Raw genomic sequence first — 14,304 nt, 5'->3', positions numbered from 1 at the left:
CAGTGGTTTATGCCCTACAAGGCACAAGCAGAGGATAGTCTCTGCATCCAGAAGAGCACACTAAAGCTTCTCACACTCCTTCCCTCCCCTCGCCCCCACACCCTTGGAGTGGAGAGACAGACTATCATCTAGCCCACAATGGGTCTGATCTTACTCTCAGTAAAGTCAATAGGAATGTTGAGGTCAAAAGGTGTAGAATTGGTCCCTATTTTTTTAGCTAATAAATAAGAAGCATAATGACATACAAAGATCAGGCACAACAGCATCATGCAGCATTCAAAATTACCCTATTCTCCTTTCTCAAGTCTCCCCAAACCTCTCTCCTTGTCCTTTATATCCTGTGGAGGGTAAAGCCTTTTTAGCACCCGAAGAAAAGTTGAATGGATAATTTCCCGGTCCAGTTGCCATGAGAGTTCTATTACTATTGTTTTCATCGTTTTAGTTTTTTAGGTTGTAATGTGGTTGCTCACTATTGAGCATTTATTCAGTCAATTGAAATAGGCATAACCTCTGAAAGACTAGCCGATGTTTCATGGGAAACTGTTGGGGAAAAAATACTGTTGGGTAACAATTCTCTGTTGCCTTAGGCCTGGTGTATCCATTTATACCTGTGCAAAGGGATGCCAAATGCTACCAAGGCAGAATGGTGCACAGGTGTAAATGATTTCTCCTGTCATGGGCTTTGTGCAAAGGTCCTTGTGCCTATTAGAGCTGACATTTCCTGTTTTTTCTTCCTCAGTGCATTATTACCAGGGATATTACTATGGAAACAAGAACTTTCTTTCAGCTGCTTCTGCTGTTTATTTCATACCTAAAGCCCAGGGACACATCTTGGCCCCCACTCCAGCCTCTTTGAGACACTCTGACGGTACTAAGGATGATAGACAGCTGGCAAATACAGCCAAATGGAGATTTATCCAGCAATGGGGAAACTCTGGCTCTGCATCAACCCATTTTAGCCCTCCTGGTGCAGGAGCATGGCTGTTACCAGCCAGCACATATTAGAGTATTAAAGCCGCTGTAAATCTACTCTAACTTGGGCCAGGGACTGAATTAGCCCTAGTTCCATTCAGGATCCAGAGGGAGGGAGTTCTATAGTACCAATTTCCCCTATAGCTCTCAGTCCTGTTCTAAGCAAGTATGGCTGCATCCAAGGATTTGATCTTTAGATCCTTTCTTCCTTGATGCCTGTGTCAATTAATATAGTGACATATACCGAATTGTAAGATTTCAGATTGGACATTTGAATGGAAGCAGATGAACACAGATCCCACTTTCATGCCACTGTCCATGCTAAACTAAAAGTGAGGGGAAAAGAATACAGAAAATATGATATCTGCAGATCTTCCTCACCTCGTATGCATGTGGTTTTTTACACAGTGGATCCATGTAGTCACAGCTTTATTTGACACACCTCCATTGCTCCCCTAGACTGGTAAAATAGGCAGAATTGTTATTAAATGGATATTCATCAAATTCTTCCATAAAGCGTCAACAGAGATAAGTTAAAATGTACCAAAAGGTCATCCTCCTCCTCTCATCTCCTCCTCCTCTTTCTAGACTGTAGCATGACTCAAAAATAAACAACTGAAGAGCCTTTGTTAAACTCTGGGATGCAGATTTGGTTTTGGCTTTTTTAAAACTTCGTTTTGTTCAGGTCATTGAGTGGACCATGCAGAGTAAAATAAATTCTTAAAAATGTTATAGGAAAAGCAATAACATTTTACCTGTGTTTAACAGTATTTTAAATGAAGTGTCTTTATCCCCAAGAGATCTCCGATACAGAGATCATTTTGTAAAACTAGACTCCCCCACTATGTTTTTATATATATATAATGGAATTGTACCTCTTCTCTACCATTCTACTGGGTATTTGAGAGACAAGGTAGATGAGGTAGATCTTTTATTGGAACAGTTTCTGTTGGTGAGAGAGACAAGCTTTTGAGCTTACAGAGAGCTCTTCTTCAGGTCTGGGAAACTAAATCAAAGTATCAACGTTTGAACACATTGTTTGTCTCTCTCACCAACAGAAGTTGGTCCAATAAAAGATACTACCTCATCCACCTAGTCTTCCTAATATCCAGGGACCAACATGGCTACAACAATGCTGCAAACATTCTGCTGGGTAGTCAGTTATATTCTCTAGTGCCAAATCCTGCAGAAGGGCCACGGAAGACCTAAAAGGCAATGGAACTGGAGCAGTTTGGCTGCACTGGGGTATTCTAGCAATGAAAAGGACATACAAAGGAATTTTGTTCACCTGAGCAACAGTTCACTGCAGCTGTCTCTGCACCACTGGACAGGGGACAGGCTAGAGAAGCAACAGAGGTGTAGCAAATAAATATGTGACTCCATGGATTCACAGTGCAAAAAACACATGCATAGGTGATAAGCAAGGACTGCAAGTTGTCCTGCTGCAGTAGCAATAACTCCTCTGCTAGGCAGAAATTCAGCTCTGTGCAGTTGGCCAGTGCAAGACATACACCCCACTTAAATGACACTTAAACCTTCAGATCAGGGCTTGGGTGGTGCATAGGCTTTGTGCTGTCCCCCTGCAAAGGTTTGGATTTAATTCCTCTAATTTTGCCCCACGGGGCAAAGGGGGAATTCTCTCCCCTGTGATTCCCTTGAATAGCCTTGTATGCAAGACTCATCTTGAATATGATTTGTGTGTGGAAAATGGCTGTTGGTTTCTTTGCTCTGATCCTTAGGGTATATTTTCAGAGTTGCATTGAGTTTCAGTTTCACAGTCACCTTCCATTGACTTGAAACCTCATGAGTTTCTTTGACAATGTATCTTCAAGGGCTTCTATTTTACCTCACTTTTTATTTCAATTTCCCTTTTTATGTGCTTCTGAGTTTGGGGTTAGTTTGAATGAGAAGTTGATTTTCAAGGGGATTTTCCTTTTATGTGGCTGCCAGTTTGGATATGTTCTGCTTTCAGCCTATCCTCTTGTTATTTTCTGTTCTACTTTTCATGAGTGCATTTTTGTTGCTGCATGCAACTTATTTTGTTTGTTTGGTTTGTCATCATGCATGCAAACAAAGCTTCCATTACCTCCGAGTCAAATGTGTATAACGTTCTGGTGAGTGGTTTTATAATTTAAGTGTAACTGTAAGCTATGCAAGACCCGCAGCACAAAAGTGGTTATACAATGTAGTCAGGGCCCACCTGAATCTCCATAAAGTGTTTTCCTTGCAGAGACAGTGCATTTTTCCTCTTTTAAAAAGTAACAGTTTTCGATCACTTTCACACAGAAACTTTATAATGACTCATGTGCTACTATAAAGGTTTCTTTACGTGACACAACAGCCAGCCTCACTAATGACTCAGGCTCTGAGCTGCTGAATGATAACATGATCCACTACTCAGACTTCTGGGCCGGCCAGATTTATGATTCCCATGTGGCATTTCATTTGTGTGACTGAGGCATGCTACCCTATGTTGATAAAAATTGATTTGTTTCCAGAAATTCTTTAGGTATTCATAGTAGTAATTATTCCTATTTATATACAAAGGTGCACATGACCATAGACTGTTGAACAAAGGTGCCAGAAGATCTGGTGTGCATAGTTATTTCCCATTGGCAGCTCTGTATTATCCCAATGATACCAGTTTTGTTTTCAGTTGTACAGCTGTCACTGTATTGTCAGCTACAGTGAAATACATTCCAAAGGTTAGGTAAATGAAAATTTCTCTTTGCAGAGTTTAGACATATGGCCAGAGTTAATATCATATATATTTAAGCCTTACTTGGTTGCATGCTGTTAATAATTTAAAATCATATTAAGAAATTATGCCAGCACAAAAATTTTCTTGGGTGCTGCTTCAAGAAGATTGTCCTGATTTTGAAAGGAAACCATAAGAGAATCAGATTATCAAAGTTTTAGAAGGACATCCCTCCAACTAGTAACAAATCTCCAGAAGCATCCCTCCATCCACAGAGGCTATCAGTTCTTCAGGCCAGAGGCATCCACTGGTGAGAAAAGGTTGCTCAAAGGAACACTTCTAACAGTTTCTAACAGTGTTTTAAGAGAACACTCACTCATAGAGAGAAGGAGCTCAGTTCTCCCTTGTGTCCACACTTTGCTCAGTGCAGCAGAGTTGGGGACAGTTGGGAGCTGGTTGTGGCGTCTTTATCTGGGGCTGGGCAAACCCTGGCATTAAAGTAATTGAGGAGAGGCTCTAACATACATCCCCGGCATAAGGTCCATCTCTTTCCTGACCCACCAACACCCTGGTATGCCCCCAAACTGGCCTGAAAGGGAGTCAGTTGGTGCAGAGCCAGCTCTGCCATCTCCACTGACTTAATACCAGTGGGGGAATTCCCCTCTGCAAGGGAAATTCTCCATTGGATGTTTCGAGCCAGAATCTCTCCTCTTTTTGTGCTGCCTGAGGACAGCTAGATTGTTTAACCTCTATTTGTATTTGCGAATAATTATCCACACAAGTAGTTCCATTGACTTCAGTGGGATTAATTATGTGAGTAAATGCTCACCATCATGGGGAGAGTTGCCTAATCCAGTTCTCAATAGATTACGCTGAGGGATTAGCATACAGTAAGTACCACGGGTAGACAGAAATTACCTCACTCAACTGGGTCCAAGTAGGCACCATAAAATAACTGCTCTGAAGCCAGCTTTATCCATGGTTGCATTTCAGAGGTTATGTTTGACTGTTTTCCCCAAGAACGACGTGAAGATCAGGTAGGACAAGGTTTTAATACAGACCAAGGGAAATGTCTATCAGGAAAGAGCAAATGCCACACAGTTAGATCCTCCTTCCACTGACAATTCAATGCAAAACATCCTCCTTGTAAGTAGAATGAATGCATCTGTAATTTGTGTACTTGCTAGCTGACCGACCATCTATTTCACTATTGATATTGCCATTCTGCTTTCACTGACCACTCCACTATCTCGTATCTATGGAAAACCTGCATCAGATGCAGTGAAGGTTGGAAGCGCCTATTATTTTGGTGGTGAAAGCAGGCTCCAAAGAGACACTTACATATGGGTCTGAGCCACAAAATTCAGATCTGGCTTTGAACTTTCACCAGTTCAGGAGACTTCAGATGCAGGAAGGGTCTGGTTCAGGCTTTTACCTTTTAACTAGAAAACACTGGATATTCTTCATTGTAAATCAAAGCCAAGTACTTACAGTCTTCTGGGCTATCCCTGATCAGAAGTGGCTTACCATAGCACTGGAATGATTAGTAACTTGGAATTGATAAGTACAGGTATACTCTAAAAGCTGCAAATAGTGATTATTGTCAAATGGGACTAAACCTGCATGAGTTTATATTCCTAACTGAAGAAACTTGTTTTCATCACTAATTAATCTAATCTATTATGTTAAATTAAATTATCTTTCTACTCCATTACCTACTACAATAGTTACTTTTTCACATCTTATTTTATTCAAAAAAAAATATTTACTTTGATTAAATCCTGGTGGCAAAAAGAATAAAACTAACTTTCACCTTACAAATAGTTTCAATCTTTTCTCCAATCTTCAAAAGATTTTCTAAGTATGCAAGCCAATATGAATACTGTTCTATATATATACACAAACACACACACACACACTTTGCCTATATCTATTTCTAATGATGATTAATTGTATTCTGTTTCTCTTCATGAACAAAGACTTCATGTATTTTTAGTTTTAAATGACTTGTTTGGATGCAATGCTGATTGTTCAGCAAAGTTCCAGATTCAGTGACCTTGTATAAATGAAATGCAAAGAACTGGAAACTGGAAATTTCCAATGATTGGTAGAGGCAAGTCTTCCTATTCAGAATCAACAATCTCTTTTTGTAAAAGTGAAAACTAAAAACCCTGGCTTTATTTATTAGATACTGCCCCCCAATAATCAGCTGTTTAAATGATAGAATAATGAGGTATCTGGTAATAAAGGGCTTAAATTCAATTTTAGTGAGTAATTACACATGACTGTTAAGCATTTGTATACCTACAACAAATAAGCTAGATCGATAAATAGATAAGGACATTTAATTAGCATGTTATATTTATCACAACTAATCACCAAATTATAGTAATTAGAATTTCTCCTCTCTATAGGTGAATAATGAGCAGCATTTTAATCCATTATGTATTTAAAGTATGCATTACTAATATCACTTGATTATATATTTCAGTTTGATACATTTAAAAGCGGAATGTGATTTCCCCACCCCCCAGGTTTGGAATGCCACCATTTTTAGTGTCAAATATCAGTGATGCTGTAATTACAAATCAACATTAATTTCCTCATAGACTGTGCATATCTAGCAATGAAGTTCAGACAGTTGATTTGGTCTTTGCTGCACAATGGTACATTTATTTTTAGTGAATGTCAGATAAAATAAGAGCATGTGAAAGAAGGAATTGGGTCGCCTAGGGACATTACTGGGAGTAGAAGAATATTCAGGAAAAGTAAGTTCATATGTGCGTGCACTCAGACTTGCAGAGCTTCATACAAGAAAATGACAGGGTGACCACAATAATGGGTTCCAGTGATGGAGCAGAGAGAAAGGAATGCCATAGTTACTATATTCAACACTCTTCACTATTAATGAGAAAATACAACATACTAGGGGTGAAAGCCTCCAGTGCTCCCTCCTGATTCTGGGCAACTCTGGGGCTGGAATGGCCCCTATCATAATTCAGACAGTCATGGAGGGCTGCCTAACTTATAGCAACCAATCTCCAGTGATCTCCAGCAATAGTGTTGCTCAGAAACTCCACAGCACATTGGGCTACTGCCCCATCCTAGACAGCTCCCTATGCTAGAGTTTGTAAAGGGGTACTCAATATTCTTCCCCAGTTCCCATGGTGGGGGAATTCTCCCCTGGCTGGATGTGGAGCTTTTAGAGCAATGTTACATTGCGTCAGCCAGTTTAACCAGCATACAAGGTCTGGAACAGGTGTGAGAAGCTCACCCCAAGAGAGTGTGCTAAGAGATACTCACAGACTCCAACACCTCATTAAGCTCTTTGGCACAAGGACTGCCTCTTGCTATGTATCTGTACCGTGCCCAGCACTATGGGGACTATAGACACTATTCACTGTAATACAAATAGATAAACAACTTACTCTGCAGGTGATGTGTTTTCTTTCCAGTATTGTAATATACTGGGTAGTGTGCTTGTGCATCACTGCCCTCTCCTTCAGAGGATCAGACCTGCTCAAGTATGCATCATCATTTCACCCTCTGGGATTGGCAGTAGCTGATAAACTGAGTAGCTTTCTGTCACTAATCTCAGGTGAGCAATCCCGGCCAAAATTCCTGAACAGGATTATACAGCATAATACATAACCCCTGCCAAAAATAACAAATAAACTAATAAAACATAATAACCAAGAGAGTTCAAAACTGATCCAATGTTAGCCCAAGGGTTCTGCCATCATCTCCATGTGTTAATGAGGGCTTTCGGTTGTAGGGCCAAGACCTTTGCCCTGTTTTAGCTGTACAGTGTGCTGCATATCTACTGTGCAGTGTAATTTAATAAATAAATAAAACAAATAAATAAATGTCATTGTTAGACTGAAGATATGAAGGTTGAGATTTATCTGAACACTCCTTTTTCATTCAGTGGTCATGGCAGAGATATAAAGAAAAAGTCTACAAATTTTTGTTAATTCAAGATCTATACAAATCTGGGCACATACTCTTCGATAGACAAGTCAAATGCCAGTTTTATTTGTTTGAGGAAGCAAAAAAGTCCTCATTTACAAACAACAAACCTCTAGCTGCTGCACTGGCTGATCACAAATAGCAGAATGGCAGGGCATCTTGACCTTTCAACCTACAATGACTGAACCGTATTTAAAGGAAGGAGAGGGCCTTCCTCCCTGATGCAGTCCACTCCTTTTAATTCTCTCTCTCCCTTCATGAAATGCCCTAGTATCATGGTAACCCATCCAGTGTCTGAAGAGCATTGGATGCTATTCCCTTTGGAGTCTGTCTATACTTCTTCAAAAATCAGCTTGTAGGGGTCACTCAAAAGCATAAGGCAGTCTCCTCCACACAGAAGCTAAGGGGCCAAACATGTTGTCTACATAACACTCCCACAGCCTTTCCTGGCTGAGGAGTCAAGCTCAGCACCCAAACTTAGATCCCTGGGATTGTGTCTGCACTAGCAGTTTTCAGGAAATCTTCCCCCATTGTACTGGTAATAGTGCTAGTATGAATACGACACTGGTGTTTATATAACAACATCCTTTAGTTGGGCTTTGAGCTGGGGTAGGAGATGCTGTGGTAAAAATGCCTTTACATGGTCTACACCAGTATCTTACCTTTACCACCATTGGTGGAGCTGCAGGTCTAAATTAGGCCCAGCCTGTGTGACACACTATAAAGCCAAAGGACTACCAGAGTGTCCCAGAAAAACAATATCTAAGGCACCCTTTATGCACCCAGTTATACAAGGTCTGAATTAGGACTTGGGCATTTTTGATAAATGAGGAGCTTTACAGATATTACAGAGTTTGTTTTACTGAGATCAGATGAGATATATGTGCTGCAAAATTCCATAGGTTAAGCACTTTTAAACTCTGAAAGGAAATACATCAATAACAAAAGAGCAAGCACTGGTCATTCTAACAGTAATATGAGACATCAGAAACTGCAGTCAGTATGCAGTTCTGGAGTTTCTCACCAGTGCTGCATGGAAGGTGCTAGGGAAATGATGTTCACAATATTTCTGCCACCTGTGTAACGCTATTCCTGACTTCCTGTGTTCTAGGGAACACCCTTCACTGAGATTCCACACAAAAGAGCTTTGTGGGGTGTAGGCAGGGTACACTAACATCAAGCAAGAGACTGACTAAGTGGATACTAGTCTAATAGGTTATAATGGCTGTAGAATGACTGTGCCTAATAGGGTACAAAATGTGAGCGAGGCCAAACAGCAAAAATTAAGATGTTTATACACCAATGCGAGGAGTCTAGGTAACAAAATGGAGGAACTAGAGCTACTGGTGCAGGAAGTGAAACCAGATATTATAGGGATAACAGAAACATGGTGGAATAGTAGTCATGACTGGACTACAGGTATTGAAGGGTATGTGCTGTTTAGGAAAGACAGAAACAAAGGTAAAGGGGGTGGAGTAGCATTGTATATCAACGATGAGTTAGAATGTAAAGAAATAAGAAGCGATGCAATGGATAAGACAGAGTCTGTCTGGGCAAAAATTACATTGGGGAAGAAAACTAGTAAAGCCTCTCCTACGATAGTGCTTGGGGTGTGCTATAGACCTCCGGGATCTAATTTGGTTATGGATAGAGCCCTTTTTGATGTCTTTAATAAAGTAAATACTAATGGAAACTGTGTGATCATGGGAGACTTTAACTTCCCAGATATAGACTGGAGGACCAGTGCTAGTAATAATAATAGGGCTCAGATTTTCCTAGATGCGATAGCTGATGGATTCCTTCAACAAGTAGTTGCTGAACCGACTAGAGGGGATGCCATTTTAGATTTAATTTTGGTGAGTAGCGAGGACCTCATAGAAGAAATGGTTGTAGGGGACAATCTTGGCTCAAGTGATCATGAGCTAATTCAGTTCAAACTAAATGGAAGGATTAACAAAAATAAATCTGCAACTAGGGTTTTTGATTTCAAAAGGGCTGACTTTCAAAAATTAAGACAATTAGTTAGGGAAGTGGATTGGACTGAAGAACTTATGGATCTAAAGGCAGTTGAGGCCTGGGATTACTTTAAATCAAAACTGCAGAAGCTATCGGAAGCCTGTATCCCAAGAAAGGGGAAAAAATTCATAGGAAGGAGTTGTAGACCAAGCTGGATGAGCAAGCATCTTAGAGAGGTGATTATGAAGAAGCAGAAAGCATACAGGGAGTGGAAGATGGGAGGGATCAGCAAGGAAACCTACCTAATTGAGGTCAGAAGATGTAGGGATAAAGTCAGAGAGGCTAAAAGTCGAGTAGAGTTGGACCTTGCAAAGGGAATTAAAACCAATAGTAAAAGGTTCTATAGCCATATAAATAAGAAGAAAACTAAGAAGGAAGAAGTGGGGCCGCTTAACACTGAGGATGGAGCGGAGGTTAAAGATAATCTAGGCATGGCCCAATATCTAAACAAATACTTTGCCTCAGTCTTTAATAAGGCTAAAGAGGATCTTGGGGATAATGGTAGCATGACAAATGGGAAGGAGGATATAGAGGTAGATATTACCATATCAGAGGTAGAAGCGAAACTGAAACAGCTTAATGGGACTAAATCGGGGGGCCCAGATAATCTTCATCCAAGAATATTAAAGGAATTGGCACCTGAAATTGCAAGCCCATTAGCAAGAATTTTAATGAATCTGTAAACTCAGGAATAGTACCGAATGATTGGAGAATTGCTAATATAGTTCCTATTTTTAAGAAAGGAAAAAAAAGTGATCCAGGTAACTACAGGCCAGTTAGTTTGACATCTGTAGTATGCAAGGTCCTGGAAAAAATTTTGAAGGAGAAATTAGTTAAGGACATTGAAGTCAATGGTAAATGGGACAAAATACAACATGGTTTTACAAAAGGTAGATTGTGCCAAACCAACCTAATCTCCTTTTTTGAAAAAGTAACAGATTTTTTAGATAAAGGAAATGCAGTGGATCTAATTTACCTAGATTTCAGTAAGGCATTTGATACCGTGCCACATGGGGAATTATTAGTTAAATTGGAGAAGATGGGGATCAATATGAACATCAGAAGGTGGATAAGGAATTGGTTAAAGGGGAGACTGCAACGGGTCCTACTGAAAGGCGAACTGTCAGGTTGGAGGGAGGTTACCAGTGGAGTTCCTCAGGGATCGGTTTTGGGACCAATCTTATTTAATCTTTTTGTTACTGACCTTGGCACAAAAAGTGGGAGTGTGCTAATAAAGTTTGCAGATGATACAAAGCTGGGAGGTATTGCCAATTCGGAGAAGGATCGGGATATTATACAGGAGGATCTGGATGACCTTGTAAACTGGAGTAATAGTAATAGGATGAAATTTAATAGTGAGAAGTGTAAGGTTATGCATTTAGGGATTAATAACAAGAATTTTAGTTATAAGCTGGGGACGCATCAATTAGAAGTAACGGAAGAGGAGAAGGACCTTGGAGTATTGGTTGATCATAGGATGACTATGAGCTGCCAATGTGATATGGCTGTGAAAAAAGCTAATGCGGTTTTGGGATGCATCAGGAGAGGCATTTCCAGTAGGGATAAGGAGGTTTTAGTACCGTTATACAAGGCACTGGTGAGACCTCACCTAGAATACTGTGTGCAGTTCTGGTCTCCCATGTTTAAAAAGGATGAATTCAAACTGGAGCAGGTACAGAGAAGGGCTACTAGGATGATCCGAGGAATGGAAAACTTGTCTTATGAAAGGAGACTTAAAGAGCTTGGCTTGTTTAGCCTAACTAAAAGAAGGTTGAGGGGAGATATGATTGCTCTCTATAAATATATCAGAGGGATAAATATAGGAGAGGGAGAGGAATTATTTCAGCTCAGCACCAATGTGGACACAAGAACAAATGGGTATAAACTGGCCACCAGGAAGTTTAGACTTGAAATCAGACGAAGGTTTTTAACCATCAGAGGAGTGAAGTTTTGGAATAGCCTTCCAAGGGAAGCAGTGGGGGCAAAAGATCTATCTGGTTTTAAGATTCTACTCGATAAGTTTATGGAGGAGATGGTATGATGGGATAATGGGATTTTGGTAAGTAACTGATCTTTAAATATTCAGGGTAAATAGGCCAAATCCCCTGAGATGGGATATTAGATGGATGGGATCTGAGTTACTATAGAAAATTCTTTCCTGGGTATCTGGCTGGTGAATCTTGCCCATATGCTCAGGGTTTAGCTGATTGCCATATTTGGGGTCGGGAAGGAATTTTCCTCCAGGGCAGATTGGAGAGGCCCTGGAGGTTTTTCGCCTTCCTCTGTAGCATGGGGCATGGTTGACTGGAGGGAGGCTTCTCTGCTCCTTGAAGTTTTGAACCATGATTTGAGGACTTCAATAGCTCAGACATGGGTGAGGTTTTTCATAGGAGTGGTGGGTGACATTCTGTGGCCTGCGCTGTGCAGGAGGTCAGACTAGATGATCAGAGTGGTCCCTTCTGACCTTAGTATCTATGAATCTATGAATCTATGACTATTCTCTGTTGTTCCATCCTTACCACATGGGAATCCAGGAAGGAGTACAGTTTAGCACTGTATAAACTCCATCCAGGTCTTGTCTGCAGCTGATTCTGAGCAATGACAGCAGGGTTCCTGCAGGAGCCAGACTAGGGAATCCATGAAACAGCATGCAAGCAAGAGCTATCTATGTGGTTGGGTCGTTCTGGCATTGATTTGTGGGACAGTAATATCTAAGGGTGAGGAAGCCTCACCCATTCCAAATTCCATAGGCCTCCAAGTCCCTTCCTCTTGAGAGGATACAGACTTCACAAAACATTCCACAAGGAGAGCTTTGTGGTGTTTTCCTTTTCCTTTGGCCTCTTCCCATGTATTCTGCCACATGCGTTCTGTAGCTCAAACTGCCTCCATGTCTGTCCCTGTAAAACAAAGCCCAGTAGTAATCTATTCCAGAGACCATTCTCTCTGTTGTTGCAATACACAGTCCACCTGACAACTGGTGACCACTTGCATCCTTCCATTGTTGTTTAGCTCTAACATGCATTGGGGGAATGAGTATTGCTGTTAGCACTTTGGTGATAGCAATGTTCAAGTTCATTACATCAACAGATACATGCCTATTTGTATCAGTAGAGGATCTGGCCTATACTAACTAGAGAAGGAAAGATCACTAAGTCTACCACACTGCCAGGGCCAAGTATATTTGCCTTCAAGAGAACAGGAGATACTGAACTGTTACTGTCTAATTTAGGTACTTATACCAGGGTTCATCACAATGGTCTATGAGCACCTATGACACTTAGACTTAGCCTGAAAGCCAAGCTGTTGGGCATATTGTATTATGAAGTTAGGTTACAGAAAATGGAAAAATTAAATAAAAAGAACATTTTAAACATAAAATAACCATAGCTATTTCACTATTTATGAAATTCAGTAAACAAAAAAAGGACCTTCTAATTTCAGAACCCTGTCATCTACTGAAGCTTTTATGAAATCTCTGCAACTGTAAATTCAAATGCAGACTCCACATATCAGTTCACGCATGAAGACCTCATTTCATTGGCCATATTAAATTTAACATTATTTCAGTCCCGCATTATTTGTGCTTCTGCCCTACATTCATTAATCTTTTCACAGCAAAGCAGTGTTTGTGCTGACACGTGATACCATTGTATCAAACATCACTGTGTATCCCACTAAAAAAAGAAAATGCATCTCTACTAAAGAGCAGGGTTCACTGGTATCCTGTCTGAGCTGTACATTGAAATTATGATGATACAGGTTTTGAACATGAATAAGAAGTGGCTTTGGTGAGTTTTATTTGAAAGAAATGAAACCTTAGAAATAAAAACATCTTCTGTAGCTCAAGATTTAGAGTCAGATGCTTTATGTAGGTGTATAACAATGTTGTGCTCCTCCAATCCCCAGGGCTTCTAGTGTATGTCTATGCTGCAGTGTAAGCCTAGGCTTGGACTCAGGCTTGAGCCCAAGCCCCACTTCCATCTGCACACAAATCTCTCAGACTTGGGCTCAGACCTACGGTACTGGGACCCTGCTGGGGTAGAAGGTCTGAGCCCAAGTCAAGCCAGGACACAGGGTTTGAGCCCTACTGATTTGCAGTGTAGATCCAGCCCCATTTGACTCAGGTCCTGGGAGTCCTTCAAAAGTACCCACAATCCCATGGGCCAATTTCCTTTGTCCTCTCTCTCTCAAGAATCTCCAGTCAACTCAAGTGAAAATGGAAGCAACCCGCCTTAGCATACAGCAGCATGTGAGTCACTGTTAACCCTTACATTGTCTTCTGACCACCAAGCTGCAAACACACCATCAGAGTTTATTTCTATCACTGCATCTCATCATACAATCAGTATATGAAATATAAAGCTAAACACATGGTCAGGAACAATTAGAAATTAGTAAGCAAACCCTATTCCTCTGTGCAATTAGGCACAACAATCCACACTTCAATCATGCCTTATATGACTCCGTATTGTGAATCATCCCCCATCTCCACCCCCACTTCATAAGTGATCATGTCATTCATAAGTACATTGCACGGCAATCCAGCCCCCCACCTGTGCACAAGCACTGACCCTGAACCAATTAGCCCCATCCTCCTGACAAGCACATTAATAGAAGTACTATTTACCCTCTTCCTTTGGCCTATGCAA

The 14,304-nt window shown here is 40.7% G+C and overlaps 1 long non-coding RNA gene across 1 annotated transcript in view; it reads right to left on the bottom strand.

The window, feature by feature from the left end:
- Positions 1 to 12,160: 12,160 nt before the first annotated feature.
- LOC122460741 overlaps positions 12,161 to 14,304 on the bottom strand; it is a 37,296-nt gene continuing 35,152 nt past the window's right edge. Inside the window, exon 3 of the long non-coding RNA XR_006282216.1 lies at positions 12,161 to 12,552. This is a non-coding gene — a long non-coding RNA (uncharacterized LOC122460741). The remainder of the gene's footprint in view (positions 12,553 to 14,304) is intronic.

This window comes from Dermochelys coriacea, chromosome 6 (genome assembly GCF_009764565.3).
Source record: "Dermochelys coriacea isolate rDerCor1 chromosome 6, rDerCor1.pri.v4, whole genome shotgun sequence".
NCBI classification, from domain to species: Eukaryota; Metazoa; Chordata; order Testudines; family Dermochelyidae; genus Dermochelys; species Dermochelys coriacea.
This window is presented reverse-complemented; position numbering and strand designations above follow the sequence as displayed.